Below are 22,500 nucleotides of genomic sequence, written 5' to 3'. Positions count from 1 at the left end.
TATTTTTACTAGATTGGGCTGCTGCTAAAAGAACTTAACAAGATGTGATACAGTACTTCTATGTGTCTTGTAGGTGATGGAAGGGTTATGATACCACCCTCACATATTGAACTCCTTTGTTCAGACTTTTCTCCATTTCTTCCATTTTTATATGGCAGAATCATTTTGATTCTCCAATGGAACCTTACTCAAACCACAGCAACCTGACTGAGGTTTTTGTGGTCATGTGCAATGTGATTGAGATTCAATGTCTCAGATTGTGATCCCTTTATCCTGGGAATAATGCACATGATTTCAGAAAACACATTATCTCTACTATTGCTTTTCCCAAAATAGCTATTAACTCTAAAGTTTGAGAAAAGTTGGTTAAAAATTATGGATACGATGTTGGGGGGAAAAACCAGCCATGTAGGAGAGGGGGCTCAAGCATGGAAATAGTCTCGAGTTCTTGTGCAGTCACAGAAAGTCCAGAACTGACACCTCCTTAAGCTCTGTAGAACAATGTGTTGAATTTAAGAATGCTGAGGTTTCTCATAGTCATAAGCCTACAAAAACTGTCTTAAAATATCTTTCATTAGCCAGTTGGCCTTTAAATTCTTGAATGAATTGAAATAGGATAATATTTTGGTTTCCAAGATCCAAATGTTCTGAGAGAGAAAGGTTAGAGGGAAAAGTAGCTTACCAACAGTGTACTCTAAGACTGCTTTCTCAGAATCCTCCGGCCATGGCTTAAAGACATACTATTATTGGTTGTTAGAAGATATAACCTTGTGACCCAGCCTTTTTTCATCCCCAGTGCTTTGTGAAAGCAGCCTAATTTTTTTCTTAGCTCTTCCAGTATTCAACTTCTGTTTTCTGTCTTCTCCTTATGCAAGTCTTGGCATAGGAATGCCTTATAATGTCTCCTTCACAATCTTGATGATGACAAAATCAGTTACACCCTTCGGCATAGTCTTCCCTTGGAGGTTAGATTGATGGCAACCTTGACTTCCTTTTGAAAGGCAATCAAGACAAGTCCTCTGAAATCTAATACTGCCTTATTGTGGTGGGTGCTATTTGACTGATGATTCTATAATGCTGTGATAATGGAAATGATGGTGAAATTGATTGGAGCTTTCATTGTATGTTTATTATGGTTCATGTGAAGTGCTTCACGTTCTTTTATGGTTGTAAACATCCAGGAACCTGTCTATGAAATGCCTGATCTACATTTTGTAAAGTACCACTCTGGCATTATGTGGATACTTTATATATAATTAAATATCAGCCCTTTTGGATGAAGCGATATTAAACATGTATTCTGTGGTCTTTCAAAATATCAGTAGAGCTATCTGTTACAAAAAAAAAAGTATGTTCCTGCAGATCAATTTAAACTGGAAGAGATATATTATTGGTTCCGTTCTAAATAAGAGCAATAATTTTGCATGGTCATGCTTTCTCCTGTTTTCATTTTTTTTACAGATGTCTCCAAAAAATAGCTCATCTTACAGAATGGTAATGCAGAAATAGGCCAAGTTGCAGGTCATCAGCTGATCATTAAGCAATTCAAATTATGCTGGCATATTATTGTACTGATTTGAGCAACATAAGAATGCATATTAACATAGCCAAGAGGAAGAACATAAAAAGTAGCTACTAATTTGACCCCTTTCAAATTTCCCCTATCCAGTCATGACTGACTCAAGGGGGAGGTGCTCATCTCTGATTCTGAGCCAAGGTAGCCTTTAGTATCTGAGAAATGCTTCTGTCATCATGTGACCAGCATGAAAATACGGAACACAGTAATTTTTCCTGTCAAAGCACTAGTTATTTATGTACCCGCATTTGCCTGCTTTCGAAATGTCGGGTTGACAGGAGCTGGGACAAGTAACGGAACTGACTCCGATGCATGGCACTCAGTTCTCAAACCCGGGCTGTCACCTTTCAAGTTAACAAGCCTGAATCCCAACTTTGTCATGCTTTAAAATAAGTACATTTAGGATTTTGTCCTAATTTTATAAACTCCTGAACAATAATTTCCAAAATGATGCCCGTACTACATTAGTATAAAGGCTGCATGATAAGACTTCTATATATAATCAATGAAATAGTCCTGTTAATAGTGAAGGTCATTCTATTTGTTTACTAAGCAAACAGAACAGTATGGTTATTGGTCATGCTCTGATCCCGACAAGCCCTGAAAACCTTATATGTGGAAAAGTTTGTGGCATGTATAAAGGTATATGGGATGTGACACATAATGTTACGTCTTGTGATAAAGGTCTCTGGAAATTATTTTAACCACCTTATGACTTAGTTTTGTACCACAGTTCAAAGCTTGTTCTTTACCTGTTATGCTCTTCCAATCCTATAGAACGGGTATCAAACTGGCGGCCTGCAGGCCGGATGCATCATGCACAGGCCATGCCCACTCCCACTAAACAAAGGCAAAAAATGTTGTGATACATCACGGGATGCAATCAAGTTTGACACCCGTGCTATAGAATCACTCACAGATTTTCATTCTGTCACAATCTAACAGTCCTCACAGGAATTAAACAAAGTGTTGTGACATGTTAAGATCAAATAAATATAGCATAAATTCCTGGGGACTATAGACTTCATGTATATATACTATCAGGAACAATACACACATGCACGCATACACAGATGGAAGCAGAAGGGGAATCAAAGAGGTCAGGGGGTAATAAAATGGAAGAGGTGGATTTCAGATACTGATAATTATCTAATAATGGTATTCACTCAGAAATGAGTTGTTAAGTATGACATAGATGTTCTTACATTGGTGAGATTATTAAGATTTATAATGTTATAAATCTTTCTGTCTAATTAATCCAGGGGAAATAGAATTCGAGCTCTTAAGGTATTACAGCAATTTAACAATGACCTTTTTTCAATTATTTTGTTCAAGAACGGTAACTTCAGTCCACAGAACTGTGTGCCATTTGCCATTTGTCAATGACTTAATACTCCTTGTTATTTTTAATGCATCTATCTATTTATCTAGATTCATCCATTCTTGTATGACTGTCCAATTTACAGTGATTCTGCAAATGAAAACAAAGAAACAAATGAAAAACAGTCATAAAAACAATGGACAACCTTGTCCAAAACTTATTCTAAAAAAGGAAAGTTGGAAATTGGATTACAATTGTCCAATATTGTCAGGTCTAGCAATAATATCTTGAGGAAGGAATGGACCACAATCTTCTTAAATGCAGGTGGAATCCCTACCTCACTAAGGGATCCTCAGTCTGGGGCCTATGCACATATCATCTCCCAGGTAGTTGTGACACATGGCAAGCATGCTGGTCTAATTGTGGCCAAGCCCAGAGTTCCAAGACCTCTCACCATTTCATTGGGACTAAAGGGGTTGGACTGGTTATGCAACATGCTAACCAGTGATTGGCTATTTTCCTCTTGGTTGGCCAGATAACATGTGATTCTATGGTCAATTTATTGATTAGTTTCTTTTTTGAGTCAATATCCAGCCACATGCAGCCATGGATGGTAGAAATGAAACCACGGTTATCCAATAGAGTTGAAACATAATAAAGAAAATGAGGTATGGCAGGGATAAGTCGTCTTCCACTCCTTTTGCATCTTTGTTTCATATTCCACACAGGGGTTCTGCAAAGAAATTGAGACTGAAATCACTCCCATTTTAAACTGTTTTAACATCCGTGTTCAAAGGCTAAAAGAGGATTTAACAACAGAATAACCTCTATCTAAGATCACAAATACCGTGTTTCCCCAAAAATACGACAGGGTCTTATTTTCTTTTTACTTACAAAATATGGCCCTGGGCTTATTATAGGGGAGGGCTTATTGTTTTGGGGTTGCCGGGAAGCTGCTTCCTTGCGAACTGGCTCCCGAAGAGCCGGGCACAGCCTCAGGAGCGAAGCAACCATGAAATGACCAAGCTCATGAGCAACCACCCGGCAAACCCCTTCTCCAGCCAGGCAGAGCGCCATTCACTGACCTAGGAGGTATTCCTAACGCATCAAGCTACGGCGTGCTCTGCCTGCTCCCCAGCTCCCGCGGCTTGGCACATTAGGGATGTGCATGGAGCTTTGCCGGGCTGAAGAAGGGGGTTGCGTGAGCGCCTGTTCCACCCCCAGCAGGCATGCCTCCTAGTCTCAACATGTCCGGGCCCAGCTCTCCCTGCAGTAGCCGCTGCCGCGCTCCGAGCATAACGTCTTCTCCAGTTCCAAACTCCCAAACTTGGCTTCCGAGTCGTCCAGCAGCAGCCGCTCTAGGAGTGTGTTCTAAGGTTGTGGCTGGCTGCTGGAAGACTCTCTGTCCGGAAGACTCTCTTATAGAGTCTTCCAGCAGCCAGGCCACAACCATAGAGCGCACTCCTAGAGCGGCCGCTGCTGGAACACTCGGCAGCCGAGTTTGGAACTGGAGAAGATGTTATGCTGTGAGTGCGGTGGCAGCAGCTGCTTCAGGGAGAGCTGGGCAACTCCCTCCTCCGGCCAGAACGCCACTCCCCAACCTAGTGACATTCTGAAGGCAGCAAGCAATGTGAGCGCCTTTCTCCCCCCCCTGGCTCCTGCGGCTTGGCGCCTTCAGAATACCGCTATGTCGGTGAGCGGTGCTCTGCCTGGTCGGAGGCGAGGAGGTTGTCCAGGGGGGTTATTTTGGGGGATGGGCTTCTATTTTTCCCCATGCGAAAAATGTGGCAAGGCTTTAGTTTCAGGACAGGTTGTATTTTCGGGGAAACACAGTAGTTAAGAAGTATAAAAACCAGACAGGTACCTTGGTGTCCAATTGTAGTTAAAACTGTGTTAACTACAATTTAACTCATATTAATTCCAGAAATCAGACAAAGCTTGAGCACATCATCATTTAGCATGTTGGATCAGAAAGCTGTGGTGCTCTGCTGCCATTTTAGCTTGCTTGTATAGGAGTGAATGATTCTTAAAGATAAATCCACTCTCAATATTGATGTTTTTCTAATCATTGTCTGAACTGGGATTTCTTTACAGGACGATGCTTGTGCTTAAAACATAGTTGTATCCCACTGGCAGATATGCCAGATAAACCTTATTTTAAGTGACAGTTAAAAGCTCTCCATGCCAGCAGATCTACCTATGAGTAAAAAAGTGTTCTTTACTTATTAGTGGTTCTGCTAGCTGAGACAACTCTATTCTCTTGATTTAAATTAAGCCTTCCTCGTCAAAAGATTGGCAATTGATGAAGGGCTGCAACCGGCTCTTTTGTCAGAAGAGCTCTTTATTTCAAGAGGAACGTTGGAGCTGTTCCAGTCACAGATCTACCTGTTTATTCAGAGCTTAATCTCTGCAGAATGGGCACTTGCCCACAATCCGTTTGTCCGTTTACAAGTGTAAGCTCCTTACCTGCAAATAGCAGAATTTTGCAAGGGAGGGACTCTTTAACACCCTTGACAGCCATAATACCTTCTCATAAAGAGTAACATGCCCTAACTGCAGTGGATGGTCTAGGTCAGAGGTGTCAAAACTTACGTCATCATGGCAGCATCCTGTGACTTTTCGGGATTTCCTCTCCCCCCTTTGCTAAACTGAGTGTGGGTGTGGCCAGCACATAACGCATCCGGCCAGTGTGCCATGAATTTGACAGCCCTGGTCTAGGTGGTCATTGACTTCTGCTGAGTGCTACGTCAAATTTTATCGGAGCTACAGGTTAAGTTATGTCAGGCTTGCTGTATGATAACGACCCTTTCTCTGGTTCTGATTTATTTTTTTCCTCAGTGCTAACGATGAGCTATGATAGATGGTTATCATTCTTTGGGGAATGGAGGGCTGGAATTAAGACTGGCTAACATATATGGGGGGGTATATCTGTGAGTAAATTTGCAGGGCAAAATATTGCATTGTGGACAATAGATTTCTTTAGTTTTATGCTGAGAAGTTATATTTCCATTTTGAGATTATATTTTCTGGTAGACTTAAATCTAAAGTTTAAGATTACAGTTTCTCTTCACTTACCAGTCACTTAGCATCTGGACCAGTGATGGGTTTCTAAATTTTTTAGAACCTATTCTGTAGGTGTGGCCTATTTTGTGGGTATGGCTTAACAGTCATGTGATCGGGTGGGAGTGACCAACTTGTAAAATGTGGTGAAACTCATTTAAGAATGCTCTTGCTTAGCAACCAAATTTTGGGCTCAATTGTGATAATAAGTTCTTTCTTTCTTTCTTTCTTTCTTTCTTTCTTTCTTTCTTTCTTTCTTTCTTTCTTTCTTTCTTTCTTTCTTTCTTGTGTCTCTCTCTCTCCCTCTTTCTTTCCTTCCTTCCTTTCTCTTCCCCTTCCTTCTTCCTTCCTTCCTTCCTTCTTTCTTGTGTCTCCCCCATTTCCTTCCTTTCTTCCTTCTTGTCTCTCTTTCTTTCTTTCTTTCTTTCTTTCTTTCTTTCTTTCTTTCTTTCTTTCTTTCTTTCTTTCTTTCTTTCCTTCCTTCCTTTCTCTTCTCCTTCCTTCCTTCCTTCTTTCTTGTGTCTCTCTCTCCAACTTTCTTTCTCTTTCCTTCTCTCTCTTTGTCTTTCTATCTTTGTCTCTCTTTGTCTCTCTCTTCCTTCCTTCCTTTCTCTCTTATCCTTTCTCTTTCTTTCTCACTCTCTCCCCCCTTTCTCTCTCACACACATACCTTCCAGTTGCAAAAAATTATGTTTTGCCAGCAGGGAGGCTGGCAAAGAAGCTTTGTTCTCCTGCCACCCACAGCTCTCAGGGGAAGGAGGCAGGGAAGCAAGCCCTGGCCTCATCTTTGCCTCCTTGCTCAAGAGCTGACTTCAGGGATCGCCAGTCTCTCCTGTCACTGCGCCCTTCACTCGCTTTCCACCCGGAGGCTCTGCTGGCAGGGCACCTCCCGCGAGACTGGGTGTGGCGCAACATACAGCGAAGATGTGTCCATGTCTACTATTACTAGTATCATCACCACCAGCAACAACAGGGTAGCGGCAGCGTCTTTGCTTCTGTGGGTCTGGCTGGTCTCTGCTCCCCGTGCTTTGCAGCGTGGCTGTAGATAAGTGCCGCTAAAGTGGCACTTCACTTGCTGCAACTTGGACACCTGGAGGACCCCATAGGGTCAGCGGAGGGCCCCACTGGCCCTGGCCGCCTTTCCCCAAACGCGGAAAGCGCTACTCCCATCTCCCAGGTGTCCGAGCTGCAGCAAGTGAAGTGCCACTTCAGCGGTGCTTATCTCCAGCCATGCTGCAAAGCACAGGAGCAGAGACCAGCCACCGCTGCTGCTACCGAGCTGTTGCTGGTGGTGGTGATACTAGTAATAGTAGACATGGATGCATCTTCGCTGTATGTTCCGCCACACCCAGCCTCGTGGGAGGCTAAATGGGAGGTCCCCCGTTGGCTGAACCTCCGGGTGGAAGGAGAGTGAAGGGAGCAATGGTGAGAGAGGCTGGCCATTCCCAAAGCCAGTTCTCGAGGAAGAAGGCAGAGATGAGGCCCGGGGCTCACTTCCTTGCCTCCTTTCTCCGAGAGCTGCGTGTGGCAGGTTACATTGCAGATGCCCAGGGCAGCCTCGACCCCTGCTGCCTCCAGGCCCATGCAACCTCCCCTCCAGCTCACCAACCTGGGGACGCTGCCCAGTTCTGCTGGGCAGCCTCTCCTTCATGCCCTGTTGCCAGCTTCAGTTGGGCTTTTGGCAGCCCAGCTTTCTCCTGGCACCCCTTCCTGGCTGGGTGATGCTCCAGGGTAGCCCCGCCACCCTGACCAGGCACTGGGTTGGTCAGCAGCCTGTGCACCACCACCACTTGACCTTTATAAACGGAAATTAACCAATTTATTTTAAACTTTCCATTTCAATGAGAATTTTTCTAAAACTTCTTAAATTCTCATTAAAATTGAAAGTTTAAAAGAAGATGGTTAATTTCTGTTTATAAATTGGGGGCCGGCCGAGAAAGCATCCTCCAGAGCTGAGACAGTCAAGTGTGGCTTTGGAGGCTGAAGGGGAAGCTGCTCCTCCCACCAGGTGCCCCCTCCCCTTGCCGGACTTTTGGAGCTTCTCACCCACCCGCCTTGGCCGCCCAAGGTTGGTAGAATATGCCAGAGGGCGCTTCACTTCACTGTGATCTGAGAAATATTGTTGCCTTGGTAGGACATCTTCCCCTTGAGGCCGTACCTGCAGTGCGGGAAGGAGAGCAGCGGAGGCAAAGCGGCCTTTCTAGGCTCATCTGAAGAAGTCCGTCCCCCTCCACCCTTCCTTCTCTTTGAGAAGTGGTTTGCAAAGTCCCGGTTTTGCAAGGTGCTTGTCAAAGAGAAAGAAGTGTGGGCTTCTTCCAACAGCTGAGTCTGGCAAAGTAAGTGGGTTGGTGGGGCAAGCATGGTGCGGACAGGCGGGGAGAGAGAGAGAGAGAGAGAACGGCGACCAGGCGGGGGAAGCGACAGGTGGGGGAACGCCAGGGGAGGGACCAGTAGGGAGCCTCCGGAAGCCACAGTATGCAAACGCATGCCGGATTTCTGACACCGGTACACACATACTGGACTGGCTGAAACCCACTTCTGATCTGGACCTTTGCAACAAAAAGTTAGCATGTTTGTAGCACATTAGGATGTGAATTGTGTCCTTTGTTAAGACATATTCCTATCATATAATAGTACACTTCTTTGTTCTCCCTGTGTACTTGGGAATTTTTAAGAAGTCATTTCTTTTCATCATTGCAATACTATTTTAGCAGAACCTATTTATGATATTTTGTAAAGAATGATGTTTTGTGTTTAGATAGTCTTAAGACTACCATGATGTATTATTGTAAGTTTGAGCAAAACTGTATATATATAAAAGCATCTGGGGTTGTTCGCTGAAGTAAACACTTAAGGGTATTGAAAAAGTGTAGCACAATGGACTTGGGTGAAATTCAACAGGAAAAATCTTTCAAGCAAAGATTCTCTGCTCAGAATTGGAAATTGGAACATATTCTGAAGGCTTCAAATTTCCCTGTCATTCTGCATCCACTCTCAAAGTATGCTTTGACAGGGTCTACCTTTCTTTCCAGCCTTCTATTTTTAAAGCCTGACTTTCAGAGCAGGAGAAGAGATAATTTGAACTCTTGGCAGTCAGTGGCAAGGAAAAAAGAGTGATTTTTATCACGTGTTTGTTCCTCAGTGTGTTTTATAATATATAATCAATTTTAATTCTAGCAGATAAGAATCACTCAGATTTACAGCTTTAAAATCAAAATCAACTACTATATTTATCAGTTATTTAGTATAACAGTTTGAACCCTCTTTCCAAAATAATCTCCCCAAAGCAGATTACAAGTAATATTAATACAAATATTAATATCAAAATTCAAGAAATATGAAGTAGGGGAAAAAACCAGCACATGTCCCAATTGGTTGCACTGACCTTTTTGAGAATTAGACGGAAGAATCCACTAGCACTGGGCACACTAAAAAAATGATTTGGAAGAAATACTTTGGACATTGTGCAAGCGACTCTAAAAGATTGCTTAATGAATAGGAGGGAGATGCTGTGTTCACAGAAACGTCCAAAGAATTTCTGAATTATTTTTGGAATTAGCTCCTAAGAATTTAGCTAAGCAGAATTATATGGTGGCTGTTGTTTTCTTCTTTCTTAAATAAGATATGTTATATTCTTATTTTTCAAGGTATACAGGTGAAACTCGATATTCTAATTTTTCGAGTTTCACCTGTAAGTAAATTCACAAATCAGTAAAGTATAACATCCACTGAATTTGAATGCACGATAATAAAACCGTTGTAAATACATGGTGGTTGTCAATCCCCCAAATTTTGATTATGTGGCCATGGAGATGCACCACTTTTTTCCAGTGGCATTGTTACTTTGAATGGTTGCTAAAATGTGATGTAATTTAAACAAAAAAAAAAAAAACCCAGTGAAAAATTGACTTTGCAATTATATCACACTTTCTTCTCTGGAAGAAATAACTTCATCCTTAGAAAGTGCTTGTGGAGTGAGAGCTCCTGCTGAAGCAACGGTTGGAAGCTGGAAATGGGCTCTTTCACCCAGCTCTTAGGGAACCATATCCGTTCTTGGAACACTGTTTTACCCCTTTATTACCCAAATATTTTTCCTGGAGTTGTAAAGTTGCATCTGATGCAGAAGGTGGGAGCCTGGAAATTAATTGGAAAAATCTATTCCAAAGTTGCTTCGTTGAATTCTAGGTCCAATTGAAAGTGCTTATTTTCCCCTATATCATATCACAGACTGCCTCAATAAATCTGAGTCTGCCTTAAAATTCTGTCCATTCTTTTAAAGAGTACCTACTGACAATCTCATCTCCTTGTAATGTCCATAGGATTTGACTGTGATGTCCAGGCTTCTCAAAAGTAACTCATACACTCTGGAATTTGCTGCCTTCAGAAGTATAGTTGGACCTAAATCTCACCTTGTTTAGAAAAGTCCTGGAAATTGTTATTGCAACAAGTCTTTGGTCCATAACATATGTTGAGTGACCACTGGCAAATTTATATTAGTTTTATATTTTTGTTCAGGTTTTTGTGTGTGTGTGTGCAATCCCAAAGTCCTAGTGCTTGGGAATGAATGAATAAATTAATTCACAATCACATATTAAACAGTCTCTTTGAATTCTTCAGCCAGATCCACTGTGTTCTTTCAGAAATGCCAGTAAATTAAACATTTCCCCCAATGGGTGCTAGCCATGTTGTTTAGCTATTTCAACAGGGAAATATGTGGTAACACAGAGAGTCAAATATTTGGCTAAGAGTTGGTTCTTGTTGGAAAGAAAATGTTAGGCTTAAAATGATGATTGCTTCCCTTTTCTGAAAATACATAGTTGTGGGTACATAGCATTAGGAAAAAGAAGAGTGTGGCATCTTTTTTTTGTTCTTATCAATTAAAAATTATTTCATTATTTAGGTTAGATTTGGCTTTGGAGGTTGGATTAGTGGAGTTGGATTCACTGTTAAGTGGTGAAAAGGGTTATAAAGTGGCCACTTTACCAGTTATGTACAGCAGTTGATATATGCTGTGGCTGATTCATTAGGCTATAATAACTTGGTCAGTGTAGTGTAAATTGGCTCTGCAGATACTAAAGATAGGTGAAAGGTTTTATATCCAGATCAGCCTCCTAAGCCATTTTATGCTAACCATAAAATATATTTGTCATGCATGTGTTAGATTTGATATCTTGAAATAAGAACCAAAACAGAAATCTGTTTATGTATTTATTTTGTTCCTAGGAGGAAAAACTAAATCATATGTAACATTTATAAAAAATAATGTTCACATAAATACAATTATATTTTTATTTATCAGATGAAAACATTTTATTTAGAAGAAATTGGTATATGATCTGTCCAAAGGAAGACTGAATTTGTTCAACTGTAGCATCTTTGATCCTTAATTATTTTCCTTTCCTTGATGTATAACTGCAGAACAGTAAACACGAGCTAATCCTTACCAACAACTGGAAAGTTAATGATTTTTCTCCGAATTTTGTAATAAATTTAGGCATTCCAAATTTTACTTTACAAATTCTTTGCAAGACTAACAGAAAGAGATTTCTATGTTGAATGAGTGGGAATAAACAGTTGTTTGCATTTACTTTATAATATAATATTACCACATTTCTAGTTAAAGATGCTTGACAAAGGCAAAGATTCATCTTCTTTCTCTTTATGCCTACATTTTGCTTAAATTATCATATAGTTTCCCCCTGTAAGAACCAGTGTTGTCGAGGCACATCAAGGTACATCTATGTTTTATGTAATTTTCTTAACTGTTTGTCTTTTGCCGCACCAGTGATTCTCAACAAGGGCATATCCTTAATTTTGTGTTATAGAACTAAGAAATTATGCAGTTTGAAATAAACGGAAAACAATGTCTGTTTAAAATCTATCTTCATTGTTTGTATTAAAGACCCAAGAACAGACAGATCCCGTGTGCAATCATGGGCTCACAATTAAGTCTAGGAGGAACAGATGACAGTATTGGTTGGGAGAACTTTCTGTTTCATGCCAGTTTCATCCCTTCCTGAATTGGGCGGCTCTGTTTACAATCAATCATCTATGCCCTAGTCATTTCAGATTGGACTACTGTAATGTGCTTTACTTAGGGCTGCCATTGATGAGCATCCAGAAGCTCAACTGGTACAGAATGCAGAGATGAAGGCTGTTATGTGTGCTCCCAGAAGAGCATATATTACACCTCTGCTCCACGAACAGCATTGGCAACCACTCAGTTTCTGGGTCCAATTCAAACATTAAAGCTCTTCATGGCATGGGACCGGGCTATCTGAGGGGACCCCTTTCCCGATTATATCCACCTGTACCATTTGATCTGGCAGGGAAGGCATGATGCATATGCCATCTTCCAGGGACCTATATTTCTCTACTGAACAGTCTATCTTCCCTCCCCCTCCCATCCAAGGTCAGGTTAGCTACATCCCTGCTATCATTTTGGAAATCCCTCAAGACCTACTCACCAGACCTGGGGATCCCAGGATAGCCAAGATATTCTTGATGGCTTTACTGTGGTTGATCTTTTCATTCTTTCCATATGATTTGTGCGTTTTACCTTTCTATATAACATTGTCATTTTCATAATGACATTTCTATTTTTATAATGATTATTTTTGTATATTTGTTGTTTTATTGATTGTGGAATGCTGCCCAGAGGTGCTTTTTGTGAAATGGGCAGCCACAACATAAATGTGATTAATAAATAAATAACTGTTTTTTTTGTGAAATGGGCAGCCATTTATTAATCACATAAATGTGATTAATAAATCAATAACTGTTTTTTTGTGAAATGGGCAGCCATTTATTAATCACATAAATGTGATTAATAAATAACTAACTATAGATCCTCTTAAAAGTATGTGTTATTTTAAATTTGCCCAGGAAATGTTTTCATAAGCTTATACATAAGCCATACATGTTCGATTGCTGCAATTCTAAAAATAATGTGATTTTAACTCAATAAATACATGGCAAGTAAGATATGCAAAATATAGTTTACATAAAGCTTTTCTATCATTTAAATATTTTAATTTAACTTTCTGGTGATTTAATATTGTGCTCAGCATTGCCACAAAGGTTTTGTTATAGGAAGCAATATAGACTATGAAACATTACCCATTAGGAAGATACCATGTCTTTAAATTATGGCAATTTCTTAAGATTTTAAAACAAAATGAGCTCTTGGCGATGTGATTAATAGCAGGGAGATGAGGATAACACTGGGTCATCAGTGGCACTCCATTACAAAAAGGGTTGAACTAATAAAGGCATTCATCTATTTGACCAATAAAGCATTTGAATGATATGCTTGTAGTTTTTATCATACAGTACTTCCTTTTCACTGAAGAAACCGATTTTACATGTCTGCAAAGGATCACATAAGAAATTCAGTTGTAATCTGTAGATATTTTAATGCTGAAATAATAGGCTGGCCATGCAACATTATGCATGAGATTTCAGATTTGTGCCATTTGAATTTAAAAATTCTGAAAATAGAATACTTGCCTCTGGGTATTTTTGTTTTTTGTTTATTTAACAAAAATTTATTACCAAGGTTCCTGGGATAAAGCAGAGAAGATATAGAAGACAGAACTATACAATAATTACAGGTCACATGAAGTACTACATCATCTAGAAGACTTTCTCCAGTTGTCTGCATGAGTGTGTGCCTACACAGACTGTTTCTGCTGGGACTGCCCATTCAGTTATGTGCATACCCAAAGATGGATGAGAGATACCTTTGAAAGACCCAGGCTAAACCTTCTGGAGAAAGTGAATAGAATGTCTAGAAAGAACTAGCCACAATGACAACAGTTCTAATATGATGAGATTTCAAATAGACACGTTGATTTCTTCTACTTTCCCTATATATTTATATGTTATTTTTACTTATTTTTATGTCAGCAGATCCCCTATAAGATGAATTTTAACATCAGCACCTCCTGCTACTATATATACAGCATGAATAAGTCTCAATACTGTTCTCCCTTCCCAATGTTCTGTTACTTCCTTCCCAACACTTTTTCAATAGTAATTATATTATTGAATAAATATATATACTGTATATAGATGTGTATAGTTAGTGTTAGAAGAAATTTTCTTTCTTGTGCCTTGCTTTTGGGTGTGCTTGGATGTAATCTAATCAAAATATATAGGCATGTTATTGTCATGTTTATTTTCTGCAACACCACCTCGATTTAATAAAAAAAATGATCATGTAATTGTTTCTAATTAAGTTCTGATTAAGTCCAGATATCATTTTGAATCCCTTGTGTCAGTTTTATCATTACTAAATATGCTACGTGTTAGCCGACGTCCTCAGTGACTTAGTCAGAACATTGATCTATTTAATCAGAATTATCTACTTGATCATGATTGGCAGTGACTTGTCATGGTCTTATGCAGAAGTTTTGCTAGTTGTATGAGAAGGATTTGGAGATTAAATCTGGTACCATAAAATATGCACTTTCTTTACATGAAATACAAATTAATATAGGTACATGTATCTAGGTAAACAGCAGAAAGAAAGGAGTTTTTAAATGGCATTTTATATTCAAGAACCAGTTTAGTATAATAGTTAAAGGCATCAGGCTAAAAATTGGGAGGCCATGAGTTCTACTGATAGCCTAGATTGGCTATCATTTTGCCACTAAAGCAATGTTTCTCAACCTCAGCAGCTTTGGGATGTTTGGACTTGAACTCCCAGAATTCCCCAGCCAATTCTGGGAGTTGAAGTCCACACGTCTCAAAGTTGCTGAGGTTGAGAAATAGTGCACAGAGAAAGGAAGGAGCTTAGCTCAAGTTAAACAAGAGGAATATAAAAGAACAGTAGTTTAATTGAACCTAAGTCTCCAGAGTCAGATGAATTATATCCTAGTGTGCTAAAGGAACTAGTGTAGCAACTGAGCAACTGTTAAATGAATCTTGGAAAGTCCCAAGAGTACTGCTGAAGTTCCAGAAAATTGGAGGACAGCAAATGATTCCTCAACAATCAGAAAAAGTTGGCCATGAGAAGTTATCGACCTATCAATTTGTTGCCTATTGTGAACAAGCTTTTCAAGCATATTGTTAAACAGCACATTTCTGAGAACTTGGATAGAAACACAACAGTTGACAGGTTCAGTATGGGTTTGAGACAAACAAACCTTATCTCCTTTTTTTGACAGTGTTAACTAGCTTAATAAGTTGGGGGAATCTTACGTTGACACAGACATACTTTTTTTTGATATCTTCATTATTGATAAAAGATAAGAGTTAGATAATGCAACTGTTAGAGGTTAATTGGCTGAATGGGCCATACCAAGAGAGCATTCATAAATGTTTCCACATCTGTTTGGTGATTATTATAAAGTGCCACAGGCTCTGCCTTGAGCCATGTGTTTTTCAATGTATTTGTTTATGACCTGGGGTGATGAGCAAATTTACAGATGACACAGGATGAATGGGTAATACATTAGAACAGAAAGATCATGTCCATAAAGATTTAGAGAGGTTTAACAGAGAACCAAATGAAAGGGAAGAAAAGTCTTGCACACCGAGATGAAACATGCAAAAACATGAACATAAAATAGAGAATACTTGAACCAGGTGGCTCAAGTTGTAGATCTACTTGTTCTAGTAGATTGCATTGAAAACAAGCCAGCAGTACAATTCAATTGCTAATAACTAATTTAATTCTTATTAAATTATAATTGTTTTATTATCTTTTTATCTATTACAGAGATAGGGACAGCATTTAAATTTAATAAATAATAACAATAATAGAAAGGTGAATGCTGGAGACACACAGAGTCCAAGTTACAGGAAATATTTTCCCATTGTATCCTGTCTTTGTCAAGCCTTATTTAGAATATTGTCTTCAATTGTGGGCACTGGAGAAAAAAAAGGACTTTGAAAAACTGGAATTCCAAGGAAGACTACCATGATGGTGCCAGGACTGGCGTCCAAGTCCAATGAAAAACGATTAAAAGTACTAAAAATGTTTAGCATGCAGAAGTGAATTGAGGAGAGTATATGACAGCAGGCTTCATATATATAAAGGGCTGTAAACTAGAAGTGGAAATGGAGTTGATTTCTTTTAACCACCAACATCCAGAACCAGTGGGTTAAAATAGCAATAAATTAAACTCAAGTTAGATATTAAGAAAAAAAGGCTAATTTATTATGATTTTATGGCTGCCCATCTTAAAACACAACTCTGGGTGTCTCACAACAATAAAAAAGCTATAAAAAGCTATAAAACAATAAAACAACTAGTGATAACCTGTCATCTAATAGAACAGTTTGTACATGAAGTGGTACGTTTATTTCATAATCTCAAAGAAAGGCTATCTAGGCAACTGTCTGAAATGCTTTAGAAGAACTCCAAGCAGGAGTTTGGATGAGATTTCCTTTTCTGAGATTCTGTAATCTGGTAAAAATGCACCTAAGTACAGATTATGAAACAAAAATCACCTGGATAACTAACATCTAGACTGGAATCCTGAGTATAGATCTCACATACAGTAAGGTAACAGAGGTAGTGTAGGTCAGAGAAATTTGAGAGTTCTTGAAAAAATTGGAAGGAACTACAACAGTGAGAAGGTTAGACATGAGAAGCAAACATGTATTAAATTTGGATGTAATGGAGAAATCCATTGGTGACCACAGGTGCTTCTTTTATATCTTTGTGCTAACATAACATAATCCTAGTCAGTTCTAGAGGAGATCAACCCTGACTGCTCTTTAGAAGGCCAGATGAAACTCAAATACTTTGGCCACCTAATGAGAAGGAAGGACTCACTGGAGAAGAGCCTAATGCTGGGAAAGACTGAGGGCAAAAGAAGAAGGGTATGACAGAGAATGAGGTGGCTGGATGGAGTCACTGAAGCAGTAGGCATGAGCTTGAATGGATTCCAGAGGATGGTAGAGGACAGGAAGCTCTGGAGGAATGTTGTCCATGGGGTCGCGATGGGTCAGACACAACTTCGCAACTAACAACAACGTAAAATCCAAAACATCCAGAACAGAATTATATCTAAAGAGAGGAAACAATGTTACAGAGTTCTTCTTTAAACTAAGTTTATATCCCAGCACCACCCAGCCTGAAACATATCTATTAGTAAGAAACTAATATCCATCAAAGTTTAGTTTGATCAGAATTATTTAGACTATAGCACTTAAAAATATGCACTTTCCTCCCCTAATGAGTAAGCCAATATTTCAAGTATGAAACAGAATTTTGTTGCCCCCCCCCCCAAAAAAAAAGTCCTAAGAATCAGACTGGTTGCTTAACTGAGCAGTGTCCAAATGTTTTAGAACATTACTGTGCAATAGTTTTGTAACTGATGCTGTTTAGTGCACCTTGATTAACTTCATTATATTCATTCTTACATTTCTGCGTTGATGTTTTCAGTTTTGCAATAGTGGTAACTTAATTTTGAACAGAACATGACTTCTAGAAGATATGTTTATTTATTTGTTCAATTTATATACCCTCACATTTGCTAGATGACTGTAACAGCATGGGGTTGGGGTTGGCCTTATTGCCCAATCAGACACATTGTGCTCTGGCTAAAGTATAGTTCAGAAACGTATTTTTGGCCAGAGAGCATGAGGGGACATTCTTAATTGCCTATGGTAATTTACATGCCCTTGGTCAGCACACTTAAAATCTGCAAAGAACGGTGTTTTCTTACCACCTTCCTAGTAAAAGTACAGTTTTAATTTTTACCTCTCTTTTTAATGTACATGTGATTGGCTGTGCTGAACTTTTATATGAGTTGACAAGTTTATGTGTAGCTCATAATATTCACAATATTTATTTTAGAGGCATGAAAAACATTCTAATTAATTACTGTTTGTAAGAGGCCTGTGGGAAAATGTGATTTAAGACTGTGCTTTCTCTTTTTCACAGCTGTATGTCATGTATTTCTCTATAAAGATGTATGTAAGAATCAATAGCTGCACTTCTGTTGCCTTGTCCCACTCTCGTAAAGCGGTTCTTTTACATCCATTTTCAAATGGGAGGAGGATTGAAACAAATGCACACCTTTTCACACAAGCATTATTGAGTGAGTTGCAGTTGAGTGAGTTAATATAGCTAATCATTTAGTTAGTGCAATAACTAAGGAGTACGAATTACTAGAGATACAGGGTTATAAATTGATGTAGCTGATGGCTGAGTTGGTGCAATAACTAAGGAGTACAAATTACTCGAGTAACCAGCCTGTAAGTTAATGTAGCTGATGGTTTAGTTGGTGTAATTATTGAAGGAGTAAAACTATTCTTGTTGCAGGGTTATAAGTTGATGTAACTGACAGTCCAATTAGTGCAGTAACGGGGTACAATTTACTCAAGTTCCAGGCATATAAATTGATGTAACTGATCATCCAGATAGTGCAATAATTAAGGACTACAGTAAACAGTAACAGAGTTGGAAGAGATCTTGGAGGTCATCTAGTCCAATCCCCTGGTCACGCAGAAGACCTGTAGTAGGGATTCAAACTGCCAAACTGCCAGCCTTTTTGATCAACAAGTTCAGTGTCTTAGCCACTGAGCAACCTAAATTCCTCTAGTTGCGTTGATGTAGCTGATGGTCTAGTTAGGGCAATAACTAAGTACAAATCACTTGAAGTGGTTGCATCTTGTTTAAAGGCACCTGGCATTGTATATTCAAGATCCCATTGTTCCCAGCAATAGCCATGCAACCTTTTTTCTACTTCTCTGAATGTCAGAAGGATGGCTGTTTGTTTGCCTTGACCTCTCCCCAGCTGTTTACTCTGCAATGCTGCCGCTTCAACCTTGGTTCCCTGAGACTGGCCCCTTTCTCCTCCCTGCTCTGTTTACAGTTGTCCTACCCAGCGTCTCACCTATGAAATCCGTTGATTATTCCACCTGGTTAATGTTAAATTGCTCTTGCAAGAAGATGTGTTTGTTCATAAACACAAATGCCAGGGCTCTTGTTTACTGTACCCATGGCAGCAATCAGTTATTAAACAAATATGGCTTTGTTTGCGGGCGTGAGCAGCAGTTTAGCCTGCAAGGTCAGGGGCCGGTGGGGGGGGGGGGGCTTTAAAAGCTAGTGTTTTGATAAAAGAAGAAAACGGGAACTTGTCCCTGGAATGTGGTTGAAACTGACTTAGGTTTGTTTTTCTTATCTTTAACTTTGGATGAAGGGGCTGCAAAGATTAGCAAGTGGTTTGGTGGTGTTTTTTTTTTTCCAAAGAGATTTCCTTAGTGTAATGATAGCTATCCAGTTGTTTGCTTTTTTTCAGAAGGGAAAGAGAGAGAGGGGGGGGAGGGAGGGAGGGAGAGAGAGGGAGGGAGAGAGAGAGAATTTCTGCAGGACGACTAGCACAGTAGCAGAACATCTGATGGCTAGAAAATTCTGTGTGGATCAAGCGAGGAGTTTAAATGTCTAGGACAAAAGGATAGGGGCTGTCATTCAGGTAATCGCCAAAGGGGAAAAAAAGAATAGTCTTTGAATATGATTCAGTTGCTTTGTAATTGTGGAATGGGATGTCTGTGAGCATACGCGTGCAACTCAGTAATGTTGGTGTGAAGGTGTATGGGGTTTAGTTAAAAAGCTATTGGTGCTTCTTTGGCACATTGTAAAGGGAAAGAAATCATTCTTTTGTTTTAGAGGAGAATAATAAAGCCTTTACATAATGGCAGAACATAGTAAAGAATCCGATTAATATTCTTTTTGTATTTTCCTACTATATATAGATCAGTTTGGTTGCTTGCCTCCACTGAATTCTCATTGCTAGCCTTAAGTTTGAAAGCATATCCACTACTTAATTTTTTTTTTTGATTCCTAGGAGGAAAATTGACAGCAATAATTACTCCTTTCATATTGTTATGCAAAGAATCTGGAGGTGGGGAGAAACATTACTTTTCCCTTCTCTTTCCTCCACTGACTTCATGGCCACCACCCACAAAGCAATGGGATACTGTTCCATTGAATTTATTGGGACAGATACGAGAATTTGCTCAATTTCCATTAAAATGAGTGATTGTGGAATTGTTACATTTGACAGACTATATTGCATATAATTCGAATATCAGATGACATTGGTTAGCATTTAGCTTTACTTCTCAAAGAAAGAGAACAATAAGCATGTGGAATAAGAATATTTGTTTTTAATGCTTAATGAGAGGCTTTTAAGGTTATAGTCAAGAGCTGCTATTAAAATAAGAAATTGTATGTGCCCAAGAAAGTTTTGAAGGCTCTGATTAAATGATTGACCCGTTTAGTCAGCCAGGCAAGCATGTCAGAAAATGTTTGCAAAATTCTGAGAGAGATTTATTTACTAACAGATCACAATGACTTGATCCATTCTGCTTGTTGTGATTCCTAAAGCAGCCATGGGGCTTGGCACTTGAAGTCATTAATTGTGATTAATCAGTTCATCTCTAAGGTGGCGGAGGTGAGAGATTGACTATGCTTCTAAACTATATTATGTTATAGTTTAGCAAAGCACCACTTAATTTTGCAGATTATTATTCTGCAGATTAAATTAGTTGGAATATAATTTACAGAAAAACGAACTTCTAGGCATAAAATGGATCAGATTATGAAAGGAGTGTTTTTGTAATAATGATTTATGAATGCCATAACACGTTTGGATTAAAACCTTTCCTTTGCTACATGCTCTTCAAGAAATCAGAATTGTGAATTTAAAATTTATAATTAAATTTATCGTTCTCCACTAGATTATATACCACATATTCTAGGTTACCTCAAAAAATTAGGACTGGTTTACATAATACAATTGTATTATATATATATATATATATATATATATATATATATATATATATATATATATATATATATATATATATATATATATATATATATATATATATATATATATATATATATATATATATATATATATTGTAACTGTGAGTAAACCCTCCATTGGTACATGTTGAGACTCGCCGTTGTAAAATAATTCAGTAATGTTGGGCAGCTCTACTCAGCCAGATCAGAAGAGCGCTTGCTTCATTCATTGATTACATTTGTCACATTCACAAGGTAAATGTGTGTTTGTTAGAACTACTTTTGGTCAGAGGTAGAGATAGGAATCTGGAAGTAAATAATGCCCTCAAATACCCTGATCTGGGTACTTGAGAGACCGCCTACTGCCAATTACCTCCACTAGGCCAATAAAATCCCATAGATTAGGCCTCCTCCGAATTCCATCAGCCGGCCAATGTCGGCTGGCAACTACCCGGAGGAGAGCCTTCTCGGTGGCTGCTCCGACCCTCTGGAACGAACTCCCCGTGGAGATTCGTACCCTCACCACCCTCCAGACCTTCCGCGTAGCCCTTAAAACCTGGCTGTCCTGACAGGCCTGGGGCTAGAGACCTCAACCCCACTCGAATAGTATGACTGTTGCGTTTTTAATGATGTATTGTCTTTATGTTTGTAACTTGTTTGTCCCCCCTTCCCCTGAATTGTGAGCCGCCCTGAGTCCTCCCAGGGAAAAGGGCGGCATACAAATAAAGCAATTCAATTCAATTCAAAATAAGGAATTAATTGTTCTACTCTATGCTGTCTTACCTTATTCAGACCTTGCTTGGAGTAGTGCATTCATTTCTGTATATCCCATATTTAAAAAGACAGTGATAAACTGGAAAGGTTGCCAGGATGGTGAAAAGACCTAGGTGTATTTCGCTTGCAGAAGATAAGGTTTAAAAGGGACAATCCAGTTGTCTTTAAATACAATGAAGTGCTCACTTGCTCCAAAAGTTAAATCTAGAACTAATGGGAAGAAATGTAAATCTAAATACAGACCGATGCATTAGGAAGAACTTGGCAGTAAGAGCTGTCAGTCGGTGGAAGAGGTTACCACATGGAGTGGTTCTTCCTCTTCCCTGTTTTCAAACAGAGGTTATAGAAAGTCATCTGGGAATGGTTTAATGAATCCTGCAATGTGCAGGAGGTTGGACCTGATAACCCCTTTGGTCTCTACCATCTCTATTACTCTACAAATTGTGGCTGTAGAGAAACTAATAAAGAAAATGAAAACACAAAGAGGCTGCCACAACCCACAGTGGGTAGGAAATAAAAGAGTTTTTTGAAAGCACCAGAACACTATCAACACTACAATCAGTATACAATCTGTTTGAATACACAGAGTGGTTTGTGCAGGAAGATCTACCCTCGGCTTGTTGTTGAAGGAAGACTTTTTCCTCCATCTTAGGTTTTTAATAAATAATATAGGCATTCATTTGCTTGTGGAATGGATTTCACCTCCCACCCCAGGTTTGCCACTGTAGCAGAATCGCTAGCACCCATAGCTAGTGCTGCTTCAAGAACAACCTTGTTTGCAAACATGTTTTCTCCATATTTTTCCACATTTATAAAAAGGCATTGTTCATATGTCCTTAAAGAGGGAGGCACAGTTTACTTTGACACACACACAAGTGTTGGGAAAACATGCCGTAATATATTTTAAAGACAGAAAAGTACAGGAGGACTTTTATTACGGCTCTGATGTTCCTCTGCTTTGAGAGATGTCTTTTTATTCAGAAAGAGCCCGTTTCT

General features: G+C 39.2%; 1 protein-coding gene across 11 annotated transcripts in view; it reads left to right on the top strand.

Moving 5' to 3' along the window:
• FOXP1 (forkhead box P1) overlaps positions 1-22,500 on the top strand; it is a 628,729-nt gene that overhangs the window by 343,881 nt on the left and 262,348 nt on the right. The window contains exon 1 of one of the 11 annotated variants that reach the window (XM_087708878.1): positions 19,066-19,084. The exons of 9 other annotated variants lie outside the window; for them this stretch is intronic. The gene's annotated coding sequence lies outside the window, so the exon portion shown is untranslated. Of the gene's footprint in view, positions 1-19,065; positions 19,085-19,292; positions 19,391-22,500 lie in introns of those variants that run through there. One more of the 11 variants, XM_087708877.1, reaches the window with a different exon arrangement.

This window comes from Thamnophis sirtalis, unplaced genomic scaffold, assembly GCF_051295495.1.
Source record: "Thamnophis sirtalis isolate CommonGarterSnake01/CBP01778 unplaced genomic scaffold, rThaSir2_p1.2 scaffold_3, whole genome shotgun sequence".
NCBI classification, from domain to species: Eukaryota; Metazoa; Chordata; class Lepidosauria; order Squamata; family Natricidae; genus Thamnophis; species Thamnophis sirtalis.
This window is presented reverse-complemented; position numbering and strand designations above follow the sequence as displayed.